Consider the following 17,869-nt stretch of genomic DNA (forward strand, 5'->3'; position numbering starts at 1 on the left):
CTCATGTATGCTGCTCAGTCACTAAAATGCCCTCAATAGCCTGGCCCCTTGACTACACATGTGTTGCTTCCCCTAATCACAGCAACTTTATTTGCCTCTGCTAATAACAAACCTCTGAGGACAATACCGCCCCTCTACATTAGTTGCCTGGGTGCACACACTTTCAAACGTACTACACAACTTGTTTTTAATTCGCAGGTCCTTTGTATTTACCAGTGCATCCCCACAATCCACCTCTGCACATGCCTCACAACACAGACGGTTTGGGAGCTCACGGCGCATGCACCACTCCGCAACGCTACGCGTGACCAATTTGTTTTGCCTAACTTAAGCCCCGCCCCTTCCTGTTCTGGTAACAAAGTGAAGACAGCACGCCGGACGGGACGTGACTAAGCTACTTGGACACCCCAATTTAGTAAGTTAATGCGCACTTCGTTCACCTTCTCATTGATATGACCGTTTTAACAGTATATCTAAAAGGGATATCCCTCCTTGCAGATTTCGGAACCTGTAACCACCATCGAATTTTGTAAGTAGAATGTGCGAACAGCGAGTGGTCGTCAGGTGGGCGATTTAGTGTGCACGGGCACAAAACTGGTTATTGGGATGCCGCTGTTGGTAAAAAGGCAATTGTAATGAACCACAGTATGGGTTATCAGTGAAGGATAGGCGTGGGGGAGGTAATATTCTCACAGTGCGAATGAGACTTGATGGTGCGAGCTAGTTGCATTGGTCTGCCTGGTGAAGTCTCTGGCGCCATTCCTTGGGTTGGGAGAACACAATTAGTGTGATGCGTGGCCAAGTGTGTGGTGAGATAGTGGTGGGCTAATGAGCGTATTTTACTTACTCATAAATCTGAGGCGCAACTAGGGTGGGCGTGGGCTAGCCCCTCTGATTTAATATCTGTGCATCAGCGCTGGCGGGGGGGAAAAAGGATACATTAGATGTCGGCAGGCATGGGGATAGAGATTCGATTTAGCTGATAAGGGGGAAAAAAGGCCATCCATTGGGAGGGCTCTAATGTGCTGCACATTACCAATACTGAGGAGAAAGAATGGTCGTATCATAACGTAATTGGAATGCAAAGTAAAAAGTAAGACAGTTATTATTGGTGAGAATAACCATGTAGTAAAGGGATCCCTTTACTACATGGTTATTCTCACCAATAATAACTGTCTTACTTCAGTCCTTGTTTAGATCATGTACCGAGCTTAATTCCCGCCTAACCAAATAGCACCCGGCTATCTGGCCGGTTGTGAGTATTGCGACCTTAATTAGACTGCAGAATGTTTTTACTTTGCATTCCAATTACGTTATGATACGACCATTCTTTCTCCTCAGTATTGGTAATGTGCAGCACATTAGAGCCCTCCCAATGGATGGCCTTTTTTCCCCCTTATCAGCTAAATCGAATCTCTATCCCCATGCCTGCCGACATCTAATGTATCCTTTTTCCCCCCCGCCAGCGCTGATGCACAGATATTAAATCAGAGGGGCTAGCCCACGCCCACCCTAGTTGCGCCTCAGATTTATGAATAAGTAAAATACGCTCATTAGCCCACCACTATCTCACCACACACTTGGCCACGCATCACACTAATTGTGTTCTCCCAACCCAAGGAATGGCGCCAGAGACTTCACCAGGCAGACCAATGCAACTAGCTCGCACCATCAAGTCTCATTCGCACTGTGAGAATATTACCTCCCCCACGCCTATCCTTCACTGATAACCCATACTGTGGTTCATTACAATTGCCTTTTTACCAACAGCGGCATCCCAATAACCAGTTTTGTGCCCGTGCACACTAAATCGCCCACCTGACGACCACTCGCTGTTCCCAGGGACGGAAGAAGAGACCACACCAGGCATACAGATCATACTAGCCCACATGACCGAGTTTCAGTCACAGTGCAAGAATACAATATTCCCTACACCCATTCTTCACTGATACCCCTAATAGTGGTTTAACACAGTTGCCCTTTTACCAACAGCGGCATCTCAACACAATTTGTTTGCCCGCACACATCAATCGGCAAATCATCTGACAACCACTCACTGACCCAAGACGCCTGTCCTCCTCCCCCTTCCAGTAAGAGGCCTTTACCAACTTATGCTCAATAGACTTAACTGTTTTTAACCTAAGGGGGCCCTGACTCCTTCTTTCTCCCACAGACACACAGTCCCACGGTTAAGAATAGAATCATCCGACATAGTTCCAAATGCCCACTTCAAATGAGAAGTAAGTGGAGCCTATTAACCTCTCACTGCAGCGCCTAGTCCTAAAAACACCGGGTGCTAAAAATTAAAATTGCGATACCAGTTTTGGAGTCTTCCAAAACCATTGGGAGCACATATTGTTTATGACGTAACTGTAGGGACAAATGGTAATTATACTTACTTTAATTCAGTTTCAAATTGCTCACCCCTTGTCTTAACTAACTAACAAATTGAAACGTCTTCGACAAAACCCCCAGCTGCAGGAACCTTCTTTCCTTGTACATATTTAGTTGAGTTCCTTTTTTTGTTGTATCTGTGATGTTATGTTATTTAGAGCACATTCACCTTGTCACAAAAACACACCTTATGTGAGCACCTGATAAATCCCAGATTGTTCTCAATTGTAAAATAAATCGTATACACCCTCGCTCCCTCCATGATTAAATGCTCATTCTAAATTGATTGTACACCGCCCCGCTGGAGCAGTAACTCCGGACCTAGTAAGGCCAACCCTGAACCACTTTTTTTTGTAAACATGCGTACGATGTAAGGCATCGCACATGCGAGACAAAGAGTGCTAATTCACCCATCAATCACACGACAACCAAGAATTGAAAATGCAATAGGACTTGTCTTTACCCGAGACCTATTGCATTTTAAACGGAAGTGCGGGCATGAAAGAAGGCTTGAGCGGGAAGGGGTGGAGAGGTGGTAGTGGTCAAAGAGTTACGAACTGCAGGAGGGAATGGGGAGAGGCAGTGAAACAAAACAGTTTTTCAAGCAAAGGGGCTGATAGCCTCGGAAGAACAAAAATTACGACATGGCCATCAGAAGGCAGGACTAACCAGCCCAAAACCAATCAAAATGCAGAATTTATTATTGAAGCCAATCAAAATTATGTCCGGAAAGTGGGCGAAGATTCCCTCTGCTACAGTGTATACTGCATGCCTTGCAAAGCAAGCTGCGCGTTGCGCTGCAACACCAGAAGGCGGGACTAACAAGCCCAAAACCAATCAAAATGCAGAATTTATCATTGAAGCCAATAAAAGTTATGGCCGGAAAGTGGGCGGAGCTTCCCTCTGCTACAATGTATACTGCATACCTCGCAAAGCGGAGCAACGTGTTGCGCTGCAACGCTATGTGAGACCTAAAAAAGAATAAGCTTACACTCTCAGAAAGTACATAGGACAGACAGACAGATTGTATGGACTAATACAGCAGTGCTGTGGCTCATGTTACAGATTCCATAGAGGGCCAAGCAGCAGACGGGTTAAACTAACCTTACAGAATAGAATTTCTGATAGTAGTACCAATATTAATGCAAATTTGTGGCTTAAAAATACACTAGAAAATACAATAATTTTGTTTCCAAACACAAGCTTGTTTATTTATGAAAATATATACAATTTGCTAGAAAATGCACTCTTGTACTTTTGAGAAGAAAAAAAAGTTTTAATCTCCCAAATAAAAGTTTATAATTATCATGAAAAAAATATTTTTTGTTGTAGGATAATACCTTCTCTTTTTATAAAATACATGTTTGGTACCCAAGTATCAGTGTCCCATTTTCTTCCATTACTCGCATGAAATGAAATGAAATGAACTATGCACTATTGCCACACTATAGATTCTGCTTTGCAAGCCCATGTAGCACCATATCATGCCATAAATACCCCTAATTTGCCATACATTGCCAAGAGAAGTATATTCAGAATGAGCATCTTCTTGCCATGGACATCCACAAAAGGCTGTGGCGTATGTCCATTATGCCTGGGGCATAAATATTAACAAAATAGGATTCTCTGCTGGTGAGAATTAAACCTGCGGTGCAGTATGTCTACAGTAATGAATTTGTCAGTATTTTAAAAATATACATAATTAAAGTATGCATTATACACCCTGAGGTAGTTCGAAATTATGATACATATGTAGAAGCTGTGCGTCTTTCGTCAGAGCCTACAATGTTTCCTTGAAGTGACTGAGATATACACTGTCTTGGGGGAGCTCATTGAACTCTGCAGTAGTCTCCGATCAGGTCAGTAAGCAGTTGTGAGAACCCGAGAGAGAACAGATATGAATGTCGAGGCCACATATTACTAAAGAAACAATATATTGCATATGTGAGGCAAGGCATTTTGAACAGTCGAAAACATTTCTTTAATGGGAAATTATCAAGTAAGCCTGTGTTAAACTCGCCAATTGGCCCAGCATAATTAAACTTCAACCAAAAACAGCTGGACTAATGTAGGAAACAGACCAATTGATGTGGACAGAAGCGGGTTGAAAACATCCAAGCAACTAGAGGAACACGGGGAGGTAAAAGCATGCTTTTAAAATTGCAGCAGCCCTCCAAAGGAGTGGAGGGGTTAGAGAAATAACAAGCATTGGCAAAGCCAATAAGTTTTGCCTATGCAAAATAAATTGGCCTTGTCAATTTTTTTTAGACGTGATGCACAGTAGCATGGACTGCTGTATAACATAGCTTCAAGTAAAAGAAAGAGTGCTATGACGTGGCCATTGCTGACAATGTAATAGGGTTTTTTTTCTTTAATTCATGCTGCATAGCAGCCCACAGTGCTGTTCAATATGGCTAAAAATCATAAAACAAAGCCAAACAGCAGAGCTAGAGCCAGAGCAATTTGACTTTGTTTAATGCCCCGGTTACTTACTGGTAATCTTCATTACTCTGAGTTCTGGTCTTCCTCGCCACAGTAATTACACATGAGCATTCTGCTCCCACAGAAACTCCAAGCAAAATTCAGCCTACTAGTCTCCCTATCCCTCCAACATGGCCCCCATTGTCCACCACCAATCACATAAAAGGATACAACTCTATAGCCATGACCTGTAAACAAAGCCATAGACATGAAGCCACAACAGAGGGCCGGGAGGGAAGGGAAACTATACTGTGGCAAGGAAGACCAGGACTGGGAGTAATGAAGATTACCAGTAAGTAACTGGGGCATTACCCCCTCGTCCGTCTTTCTCGCCACAGTAATTACACATGAGCAGATACCAAAGCAACATCAGCTCCATGGATAAGCAAACAAAGCCCACACACGGAAGGCAGTACACAAAATAAAGTATAATGAAACAAGTGCAACAGATACACATCTCAAGAAACCACAGATTCCAGAACCGAAGAGGCAAAGGCAATGGAAGCACCACCCCCAACCACACGCTGGTAATGAGACATGAAGGTCTGAGGGGAAGGCCAAGTGGCCACTCTGTAAATATCCTCCATGGAAACACCCTCAATGGCTGCCCAAGAAACAGCAACAGAGCGAGTAGAAGCCCCAAAATAGGCTGGGAGGGCACCAAAGACTGGACATTATACGCCGACAGGATAGCCTCCTTGATCCACCTATGAGAGTGGAAATAGATGGTTTCAGGCCCTGCTGGGCCACACCAAAAGTGACAATCAGATTTTCCACCTTACAAAAAGAAGCAGTGCAAGACAAGTAAATCAACAAGGCACGTTTCACATCCAAAAGGTGCAACAGAGACTCCTCCGCCTACAAAGGAACAGGAAAGAAAAGGGAGGAGCACCTCTGCCGACCAATGAAAGAAAGAATCCACTTTAGGTACAAAAGTAGAATGAGCCCGCAAGACCACCCTATCCTCCAAAATCCTCAAAAAAGTAAGAAAGCCCCCAATACGCCAACAAGTCTGGCAGAGGCAATAGCCACCAAAAAAAACACGTTCAATGTCTGAAATTTCAAGTCAACTGACTCTAAAGGCTCAAAGGAAACCCACTGCATGGCCCGCAACACCAACGGTCCCAAGGAGGAGGAGAAAACACAGGGCGAGGGTGTGAAAAGTCCAGAGACTTGAAAATACGAGCCACCAGGGGCTCCACCGCCACAAAAGGGAGACCATGAATAGCCCGAAAGGCCGCCCACTATGCATGGAGTGTAGAAAGGGCCAAGCCCAAATTAAAACCCTCCTTCAAAAAATCCAGAAGACGAGCAGGATACAGGCCCTCAATAGACCAACCATGGCGCAGACACCAACCAGTAAAATTATCCCAATGCTTAGCGTAAGATTTTAAAGTAGAGGGGTGCCTGGACTGTTCGATAAGACCGGCAACCTCCAGGGAAAAACCACTCTGGTTCAGGGAACACCTCTCAAGAGCCAAGCCTGAAGACCCATGGTCCTGATCACCGAAAGAGGAACCAGAGGGCCCATCAACGGATACGGATGGAATAGTAACGCCCAACCTGGAGGCACCACCAACTCCAACAACAGAGGAAACCACGTGTGGCGTTGCCAACCCGGTACCACCAGAAGCACCAAAGCCCCCTCCCTCCTGATCTTCTGCAAAACCGCCAAAATCCGGGGAACCGGGGGAAAGGCATACAACAGGCCTGTGGGCCACAGGAAGAACATCGCATTCACCCTCCAATACATCGGACAAGGCATAATTGTGCAGAAACAACGGATTTTGGCATTGTCCAGAGATGCAAACAAGTCCACCACTGGACACCAAAACCTCCGCTGCAACATCCGGAACATCACCGGGGTCAGAGACCACAACCCCATGGAGCGAAAGACCCTACTCAGACAGTCTGCCACCACATACTCCCGGCCAGGGAGGTAAACCACAGACAGGGCCGCCAATTTCGACTCCGCCCAGGAACAAATGAGGCCACTGAGGCAACTGAGGGAACTAACCCTGCAACCCTCCTGATGACTGATGTAGAAATTGACAACCTGGTTGTCTGTCCGGAACTGAACATGGTGACCCTCCAGTAAGGCGGCAAACACCAAGAGACCCAACTGAACAGCCTTCAGCTCTCTGTAATTGGAGGAACAGGACATCAGAGTCACGGACAACCTGCCCTGCACCGTAGAGTCATTCAGTGCAGCACCCAACCCAACAGACTGGTATCCTTAGTAACCACCTGAGATGGAATGATCAGAAACGGGCGACCCCTGGATAGATGATTGTCGTCCAACCACCAACCCAGATCCTCCCTCACCTGGGCCGACACAGGAACCCCCTGATTGAAATCCTGACCACAGGGGCGCCAATGGGACAAAACATGGTTCACCATGGGATCAATATGGAGACGAGCCCAAGGAACCACCAACAAGGAGGCGGACATCAGACCCTGTACCCTCAACCAATGTCTCACAGGGGGGCAAGTCCCAAACAACAGGGACTGAATCTTCGACATTAGAGTCAATTTCCGGGCCTGAAGCAGGAACACCAACCCCAAAAGAGTCCTGAAGTGAGCCCCAATGTACGTCAGATCCTGAGAAGGAACCAGGCAGGACTTCTTCTGATTCACAGGAAAACGTGTCCCTCCAGCACCTGGGAAACATCCTGGACATGAAGCTCCGCCTTAGAGAAAGAAGTAGCAGAAATCAAGAAATCATCCACGTAAGGAAAGTCCTTAATAACCCTCCCATACAAAAGTACAATCAGGGGGGCCAGAACCTTAGTAAAGAGGAAGATTATAGAGTACACCCCTAGCCCCCACTACTCCTCGGGCAACCAATGCCATCCAAGAGAACCTCCTTCATTAAATCATCCCTGAGACATGGAGTGACCCGAACACAGTCTAGGGGTGTCTGGATGAACCCAATGTAAAAAACTTTCCGACACCACTTGAAGGACCCATTGATCCAAAACAGTACTCATCCAGTTGTCCATTAAGAGAGATAGGTGACCCTCCCTACATGACCCATGCCTGGAGCAATCCAGTGAGGATTTAGAGCGTGCAGAAGAGGAGGAAGAAGTGGCAGGTAACCAGGACTTTTCAGAGGAAGGTGCACCCTAGCCATGCCCCTTTTCATGAAAGGGCTGAGAAACCCTCCCTTGATGAGCAGGACCAAAAGCCCGACGGGCCCCAAAATATCAGAAATGCGCTGTTCTCTCTGGAGCCAAAAGTTTACGATCTTCCACAGATTTCTTGGACATATCCTCCAAGGGAGCACCAAAGAGCTTAACACCAGGAAAAGGAATTTTCATTAGCAAGCTCTTCTGAGCTGCATCGGCCTTCCAGGAACGTAACCACAATTTGCGATGAGCCGCAACAGAAGACACAGCTGTAGAAGCCGCCGCGCCCAAGAAAGGTGGACCTGTTGCTCCATCAGGGCGAGAGTGGGAGAAACGTCCTCGCCCTGGTCCAACATCTCAGCCAACAACTGGAAGTCCTTTAACAATGACTGAATGGCGTCAGAGAAATAAGTAGCAGCTCAAATGGAAAAATTGGCAGCAGCAAAAGTATGTTTCACTACCGCATCAACCTCCTTATGCACTGGGTCAGCTGGGGAAGCATCCTCAGAAATAATAGCACCCTGAGAAGACATGCCAACCATCAAAGAATCCACCTTCACTGAGGCTGGATATTTATCAGAAAAGTCCTGTAAGGGATATCTCTTGGCTAGAAACTGGGGATGATTATTCCTATCAACATCTTCCCACTCAGACTCCAATACCTTAAAAATAGAGGAGTGTAGATGCAACAACTCTGGCTCTTTCTTTTGATACTGTGAAAAGAAATCCATATCCTCCACATCAACACCAGAAACAGGAAATAACAGGTTTGGAGCGAATATGCTGAAGGACGTCTTTACAATCCGACCCCTGCACAAAGCGACCCTTAAGCTCTACATCCTCCTCCCCATCAGAGTCCTGGGAAGGACCAGGGTCCCATTTTGCATTCTTAGAAGGTGGAACAGTTTCCCTATCATGAAAATCTGCATCCACAGCAGATTGTATCATCTGTTGAATGACAGCCAACGAAGGAACCGCGTCAGCAGAGTCAGAAGACTCCCCAGTATTGGAAGAAGTCAAGGCAGCACCTTCCTCCATACCCTCCATAATATAAATTGCAGGGACAAACACTACAGCAAGCCAGCACGCCTAAAAAGCATTCTATTGCCCATAGCAACCCTCATAATGCTGCAGGACAGCCTCCGGCACACCCCAAGCATGTATGCAACGGCTCACTAACACGTTATTGCAGAATTGAGACCTAACAGTGCGCAGACCTGAAAGGAGACAGCACAGAACCACGCCCCCTTCAAGCCGATGCGCAACACCCAACCGCACCCAGACCACAGCCAATCCACTGTGGGGGGAGAATCAGGTAAGACACCGGGACGGCGGGAGCCCGCACGAGTGCCCGGGCATTCCTGCGATCCAAGACAATACCATAAGAAGGCGGAGAAACAGGGGGCAAACAACTGGGAAACACTGGTCAAATGCAAAAACCCTGCCAAGACCACAAGAGCGGGACTTGGAAGGCACCATGAATGTATTTAGAGAAACGCTGCTCACTCTGAAAGTCCGCTAAAGCAGGACCCGAGGAGCATGTGAAAAAGAGGCCATAAACGAATGCTACTCAAACCAAGACCCCCTGGGGCATAAGAGTCTGCTAAAGCAGGACCGCAGTCCCACTCACCTGAACACAGGAAACAGCACTCAGAGTAGTGCAGAAACAAAAAAGCAGGTTGTGGCTATGGAGTTGTATCCTTTTATGTGATTGGTGGTGAACAATGGGGGCCATGTTGGAGGGATAAGGAGACTAGTAGGCTAACAGAATTTTGCCTGGAGTTTCTGTGGGAGCAGAATGCTCATGTGCAATTACTGTGACGATGAAGAGGTAATTTTTTTGTGGGGGGCAGGAGGGTTGGAGAGAGCAGTAGGAGCCATGGGGGGCAAGCAACACAAGAGTGGTGAGGGAGAAGGGGGAGGCGCAAAACCACAAGGGTTCTGGGAGTGACTGGGGTGGCAAGCAACACCAGGAAGGTTTGAGGAGGAGGAAAGAAGCAGCAGCACCATGGAGGGTGGGTGGAGTCAAGCAACACCATGGAGGTTTGGAGAAGAGGGAGGGAACAGCAACATCATGGACGGTGGGTGGAGTCAAGCAACACAAGGGATGTGCGGGGGTGGAAGGAAGAAGCAGCAGCACCATGGAGGGTGGGTGGAGTCAAGCAACACAAGGGATGGACTGAAGACACATGCACTCGTATAGAGTGTATTTGAAAATATTTTGTTTTAAATAAGTGGCGGCAGAGATTGCAGCTAGTGGAAGGACACTGGCCACAGAAAAGTAACTGTACTTCATCCATGCTCCACAGCACAGACAAGCACCTGAAGACCCAGCAGGAAGTAGGAGGCGAGCAGGAGGCAACGACCAGTAGGAAGCCAGAAAACAGAAGAGACGTGAAAGCCAACCAATGGTAAGTAATGGGTAGGGTCTAAGCCAGCTTTTAAGCTTTTTTTTATTCATAAAATATTTCGCTGGAAGTGAATGCATGCTGTTCGGGCAAAACCTAAAAAGATCCCTAGCTGAGATCAGTCAAACTCAATAAAAGGTAAACAGATCTTCATCTGTGTTCACAAGAACACTAAATTATGTGAGGACTCATCTGTTCTCCAGGCTCAGGTCAGACAACACAGGACATCATGTGTATACAATACAAATACAATACAAACAAGGCCTCGTCTGTGTTCAGAAAATATAATAGATAAAATAATTCAAACTAATTGTTAAAGTTTCATCCTTGTAACCAAAAGTGCAACAACAAGTAAACAATGCCTGTACTACATTGGAACTCAGCAGAACTTAACAGAAAGTTACAAGGGTTCACAAGTGGCCAGCGCTGTAACCAAAAACAAATGGGTCTCCTTGAATAATGTGGCTAGGTTAGGCTTGTCATAAATGTCTCATGGCTTGGCAGACTCATAGCGAGTCTGTCTGTGTCTGTGTGGTTTCACCTGCACTAACCCTCACCCCACCCCCAAATCACAAGGTTCTACATTACTTACCTGCCTTCCGCTATCAAAATAGCCAAAGCAGGTACTCTATGCCTCATTTGTTTACAGCATAGGCTTTGGGTTAGCACATAAGTCTAATCTGTGTCCACCTGAATTTTAAAGATGATAGAATTAGATCTTCACTGTCTCCCGTGTAAGTCCGCAGGTGGTAAATAAGATTCTTTCTATGTCAATGTCTAACAGAACTCCACAGGTAAGTGAACAGGTTCATATCTTTGGTCAGATAGCCCACTACAGCAGATAGACATGGCCTTATTTATTTAGAGTACAGCTCAATGGGGATGCAAGCAAGGCTATGTGTGCTGCAGAATCGAACTGAAGGGTTTTAGAGCCATAAAACAAATCTATATTCACTGACACGGAAATTAAACATGTCAACCACATTTTGAAATCTTTAAATTCATGGATGTGAAAAATATCGATTTTTTTTACAATCTTTATTAACCTCTTTTGTATACTGGAATATTTAGGTCTCGCCTAGGCAGCGCTTCGAGACATGCTGTATGCAGGTATGGACATGAAGCTCCGCCCACTCTCCACCGATCCTTTTAATTTGCTGATGTCACTGTCTTTTGTAAATCTTGGCTTTTTATTTGTTAATAGGCTTATTAGTTCCTCCTTAGTATCTCCCTGTCTTCTGTTGTTACCTCCCAGAAGGACAGGCCCTTTTACATTTGTTGGTACTTGGTATGCTTTATTTACAGTCTGCCAGCACTATTTTCTTACATGCCTTTTAACTGCCTGCAGCCTCTCCTGCAACTTACTATTTGGACTGGACAAATTCTGTGGGGCATTCCCAAGCTCTGTCTCGCCCAACTCCAGTGATAGGAGCGGCTCTCCAAACTCAATCTTTTCAATATTTTATGTTTTTAATAAGCAGCGTGGCACGGGCGGCATGTCACACTGTTTACTAAAAGTATAAAATATTTAACAAAATAGAGTTTGCCAAAGGGGCCCTTTATTTTCTTTGGCACCTCTCGACAAACTCTGTTGTGCATTCTGCAAGCCCTGATTCACAATATCCCAATTAGCAGAAAACCTTCAGACTCTTGTCCATGTATATTTTTACATATTAATCACTCCCTGCCACCAGGTCCTGTGGAATGCAATAGGTCTCGCAATTGCAAGAGTTTGCGCTATTATGGCAGCGCCCATTTTTTTATTTGTTTCGGCCTCCTGCTCGTACGCTCTAGGGTCAACCTGAAGGTTGTAGACATTATGGCTACATGCATTGCTCTTCTTGAGAATTTCAAAATCGAACCCTCATGCCTAAAGGATTGGGCATCCTTCATTCAAGATCTAAATAATGAATTCTATAAACAAGGCAACAGCCGTAAAGGAGGAGGATCAGTAGGGGCAGCATGGTTCACCAACAGACTAAGGAAACAAAAAAATCAATTAAACAAGAATTCGAAGCTCAGTACCCTCCCAGGATATTCTCTCCTTAATATCAAAAACAAGAAAAGATCTAAAGAGGGGTATCAAGGAGGCCAAGAAAGACTTCAGTGAACATATTTGGCCGAAACTGCTCCATGCCAGTAAACTGAGAGACTCAAAGCTCTTCTGGGAAGTTATTAATCAGTTATCAAATGGCAAGAACCGGCTTTTCCAACTCAGAAATAATGGAGGAAACCTGGAAAACCCATATAGATCACACTTATAATGTTACTCCACTCTTAGGCGATAAAAACCTGGGACCTCCTATACCAGGCATAGCCCATAAGACACTAAAGGCAAAATATCCAGAACTTTTGCCACAAATCACACAAGATCAGGTCCTCAAAATCATAAAAACCTAAACCTGAGGGAGCACCTGGACCTAACGGCTTTCCAAACGCACTTTTCCAGCATGACCCTCCATTCTGGTCAGGTATCCTCACCCCACTGTTCACATATATGTTAGCTTCCCGCACTATCCCCGATTCCTGGGGGGAAAGTATTTTAAATCCTATATATAAATCAGGTGCACGTTTAGATCCTGCTAACTACAGAATGGTCGCACTGATCGACGTTAAAGCCAAAATGTATGCTTCAAACCTCTTGGTAGATCTAGAGGTCTGGGTCAACAATATAAATCTGATACCAAACACGCAGACCGGATTTTGGGGCCAGAATGACTACCCTCACTAACATCTCCGCGGTGACACTCCAAGCTAATCAAGCTTTAGCAAAATCCCGTACCCTGTACGCATGTTCTATTGACCTCAAAGCTGCGTTTGACAAAGTACAGAGAGAGAAGTTATGGGCCAAAATGCAAAGTTGGGGGACACCAAGTAAAGTTTGGAGAGGATAATCAACCTTTACTCAGATACGTGGGTGCAGATAAGGAAAGGCGATGGCCGCACCATAACAAATAGAATTCCAACTAAAAACGGGCTAAAACAGGGGTGCGTGCTGGCCCGCTGTCTATTCAATATCTACACCACTGACCTTGAGAAGTATCTCCAACAAGTTCAAACTGACCCCCCAAAATGTGGCAAAACACCAAACACCAATTTCCAATACGCATTGTTCTTCTAGCACAAACTCCAATAGGCCTGCAGCAATCGATGACCCAACTAGGAACACCATCTCTGCTCAACTAATAATAAACCTTAAAAAAAACAAGGTGCTTTGCTTTTCCAGACATCACAAAACAGGGTCAAAAGGTAAATTCACCTGGAAATTGGAGGATAAACCAAGGGGGCCGTGCAGCTCATCTCGGGTGCAAGGGATCCATGCAGCCCACCCTCTGCACCGAGGGAGTTGTGGAGCCGTGCAGCTCACCCCCTGCACAGTGGATGCTGGGGAGGTCATGCAGCTTTCCCCGAGGGTGCAGGCAACCCGTGCAGCTCATCGGCCGCACCAAGGATGTAGGGGAGCAGTGCAGCTTGCACCGAGGAAGTAGAGGAGCCTTGCAGCTCACTCAGCACCGAGAACGCACAGGAGACGTGCAGTCCGTCCCCTGCACCAAGGGAGCTGGGGTTTCGTGCAGCTCATAACCTGCACCATGGGTGCAGGTGGGGGGGCAGCTCACCCCCGGCACCAAGGCACACAACGTCACCACTGCACGGGTAGTGGAGCTCATTAACGAGCAGATCTGAGCTCCCCTCCCGTGCTTAGGACCCGCTGGAGACCCGAAAAACAACCATTCTCTGGCAGATGCAGCACCCAGCGAGTAACCAAGAGATCACCAGAGCGAGGGGTCCCTCTTGTTCATGGTTTCCGACCGTCACCAACTTTCGGACCTGGAGGCTGATATTAGCGCCGGTGTGTGCCGTGTAGCCTGGGAAGGAGATCCACTCTCAGGGTCCATGATCTTGATATCAGATGACTCCGACTCTAGTATCGGTGAGGCGCGCTGCCTTCACATAATCTTAACTTTAATTAATCTTGGGTGCCTGACTCCAAAATGGCGACACCTAGGGCAAATCACACGCAACACCCTATCTGCTGACCTGTAAGCACCCGTGAGGCCAGAGAAGGGGGTCTGCCTCTGACGCGCAGACAGCAGTGGTGGTAAGGCACGGTTCACAAAATGATAATCTCAACTTTAATTCATCTTTAACTCAACTTGGGAGCCTGTCCCCAAAATGGCGACTCCTCAGGGATAAGACGTGCTGACTCCTGACTGGTGAGTGCCCGTGAGGCAGGGTACGGTGATCTGCCTTCAATGTGCTGTCTGCAGTGGTGGTGAGGCACGCTGCATAAAGAACTTAACTTAAAAAACCTCAATCTTAACTTTTATTTAACTTGGTGCCTTACCCCGGAGTTTCTAGGACCGACTGCAGATCTGCGCATCGGGCTCTGGTTCCTGCCAGAGCTCTGCCCTGTGGGTGCCCTCATCGGCTGACCCGATGTACTTAAAAAGCATATTTACAGCCCGTAATCCCACCAACCTGAAAAAGAAAAATGTGATTGTCTAAAATGGCTGATGACGAGCATCATTAACTATTCATTATCATTAACCGCACCTGACTCCAACATGGCGGCCTTGCTGCTGTATCTACAGGAGGGACAGTGGCTGCCCACTCCAACTGATGATCTACTTCCTTCTCCACCAGGGATGCTCCTGATTGCTCATAAACCCAATCCTGGGAACTGGCTTGACTCCAACAACAAGGGGCATGAGCATCACCCTGCGCCTGACCCCAAAATGGCTGCCACTGATCCCATCTAGTTCAAGGGGAAGTCTTGTGGCTGAGGCTGTGGACCACTCACATGGATCTTGACTCCTGATTTTCGGTCACCTCCTGATCATCTTCATAATTCCGGTGGAGCCCGAACCGCATGGCCGAATCCCGGTGGAGCTGCACCGACAGCTATAGGGGTGACTGGCTCTGGCGCACCGCTTTGGCCGTCACCTACTCAGCCGCACCTCGGACATATGTCTCGCTTTTTTCTCCGCTGCTATCTCCTTCCAATTGGTCTCCCCACTGCCCCTGTTCTTCTTGAATTGATACTCGTCCAGCAGAGCCCGAACCGCATGGCCGATTCCCGGTGGAGCTGCACCGACAGCTATAGGGGAGATTCGCCCTGGCACACCGCTTTGGCCATCACCTACCCAGCCGGACTTCGGACATATGTCTCGCCTTTTTCTCCGCTGCTACCTCCTTCCAATTGACTGCCAGCTCCCCCTATTCTTTTTAATCCTGACACTCGACTTACCAATAACTGTATCGAATTTGTAATTTTTCTTGTTATTAATGTGAAATATCTGTAACTGGTAACACGCTGTTTCCTTATGTAAAGCGCTCTGATACCTCCGGGTCTAGCTAGCGCTATATAAAACTCTAAAAATAAAAAAAATTAAAATCCCAGGTAGATTTCTACAAATATCTAGGGTTCCAACTTGACCATAATCTTAACTATAAGCAACACCTGGACCAAGGAAAAACAAAGGCAAAACAACTCCTTCATGCTTTCAAAATCATACAGAAGAAGCTAAAAGGTTGCCCAACAGGTCAGTTGCTTAAGGTAATTGCCGCTAAATTTATACCAACCATATCGTATGGGTCGGAAATCTTAAACACAAAAGATGCCGCTGCCCTAAACCTAGCCCAATCCATATTTTTCAAGAGCCTGTTTTTAATCCCTCAACATATTTCTCAGGCACAAATTCGACTGGAATACAGGCTTAAAAATCAGAGACCTGCCAGACAAGGGGCGATGGTCAAATATTACTGGCGGATGAGGCAAGCAGAAGACAATACTTTAACCCACTTTTGCTGGGAAGAAACTGAAAAGCAAGCAAGGCAAAATAATTCTATTGTTGCAGTTTTAAAAGAATCACCTGAAGATCTACACCTTGAAGAGGCTTGGCTCACAACATCCTCTTATTCTGGGTTAAAAAATATGGTGAACAGAGCAACTAAAAGAATCTCACTGTTAATGGACAAAAATGCCTTTTCTAAGAAAAATCATGCATGGGCAGTGATCCAATCTTACCAGTTTTTGAAACTCCAACCGTATCTGTCTGAACACTTCTCCCAATACATAAAGCACTACTTGACGCTGCTGCAGCTGGGTTCATTTCCTACGAAGGACTTGACCCCAAAATCGAAGTCTACATGGCCCACAAAAGAATGCCGATTGGGCAAACAAGGAGAAGAGTCGTTACTTCACCTTCTATGCATTTGTCCTTCGTTATTAGAATTTCGAAAAACAGTCCTCCGCGAGATTTTTAGGAAAAAACAATTGAGGTCACGCAGAGCCGCAGTCATACAATGCCTTGGTCGCCTGCCAATTCAACTGTCCTGTCGAGCCATCACCTTTTGGAAAAGGGCAGCCAAAGAATTGGACAAAAAAATCTAAGCAAATCGTATGGCCATGTGATGACTATGATGACTTCCTGGTCATTCTTTATCCGCATTGACACTATATATGTAGTTTTTACAAATTGTACTGATTACAATTTTTATATTCTTGTTTTATCCAGTGTTCACGATTGAAGCATAGGACTGTATAATGCTTAATTATTTTGTACCTCACAAACTCTCACTTTTAATTACTATGAATTATGCGCTTTTCCCACTCTTTTATGATTTTTAATGAAATCAAATAAAAGTAACATTGACTGACTGACTGAAGGTTTCTCCCGATATTAGCGCAGCACAGGAGACAGCACTCGCGGCCGGCCGAGATAAGGAATTTTTCTATTTTTGTTTGCTTGCTTTCTCTCCTCCCCCAACTTCTGCTGCCTGCTCCTACTCTTTGTTTCCCTTGCAACCCCTTTTCACTCCCACAGCTTCTCTTCTCCCACTCGGCGCACAGCCTGTGTGCAGCCCCCCCAAGTATGCATTGTTTCCAGTATAAGCATTTGCAATGCAATAGGTCTCACATCAGTTAAAAGTAGACCTATTGGCTTTGCAGTTGGAAAAGTAATACGGCGGTCAAACAATAGTTTTTTTAAAATTACTATATATATTTTTTATTGATTATTATTATAGTAATGGCGGCATGTCAAGCGACTTACCGCCATTGTTACAAAAATGAATAAATAAAAATTAAAAAGTTTCACCGCCGTATTACTTTTACATCTGCAAAGCCAATAGCCCTGAATTTAACTAATGAGAGATCTATTGCATTGCAAATGCTTATTTGCTTTTGGGTATAGGCAAGGATAAAGAGAATCAGTGATACTCACCTTAAAATCGCATCAAAATGAAGGCGGTGTTAGTCAAAATGAAGACTGTTCCTCTGAAATAGGGATAAGTGGTCAGTCTAGAAGTAAAAGTGTTTTTTCCTGAGTGACACAATTAGCATTTTTTAGGCTCTCTTTGTGGAGATTTTGTTGTAAATTGAAACCCCTTCTCAATTGTAAAACTGAATCTGCAGGGCCTTGTCATCAGGCCTTATGTCTGTTTATGGAACAAGCT

General features: G+C 45.7%; 1 long non-coding RNA gene across 1 annotated transcript in view; it reads left to right on the forward strand.

Moving 5' to 3' along the window:
- The first annotated feature begins 354 nt into the window (after nucleotides 1-354).
- Nucleotides 355-17,869, forward strand: part of LOC147711915 (uncharacterized) — a 48,234-nt gene continuing 30,719 nt past the window's right edge. Inside the window, exons 1-2 of the long non-coding RNA XR_015295725.1 lie at nucleotides 355-415; nucleotides 10,313-10,414. This is a non-coding gene — a long non-coding RNA (uncharacterized LOC147711915). The remainder of the gene's footprint in view (nucleotides 416-10,312; nucleotides 10,415-17,869) is intronic.

This window comes from Lissotriton vulgaris, chromosome 5, assembly GCF_964263255.1.
Source record: "Lissotriton vulgaris chromosome 5, aLisVul1.2, whole genome shotgun sequence".
In the NCBI taxonomy this organism is placed as follows: Eukaryota; Metazoa; Chordata; class Amphibia; order Caudata; family Salamandridae; genus Lissotriton; species Lissotriton vulgaris.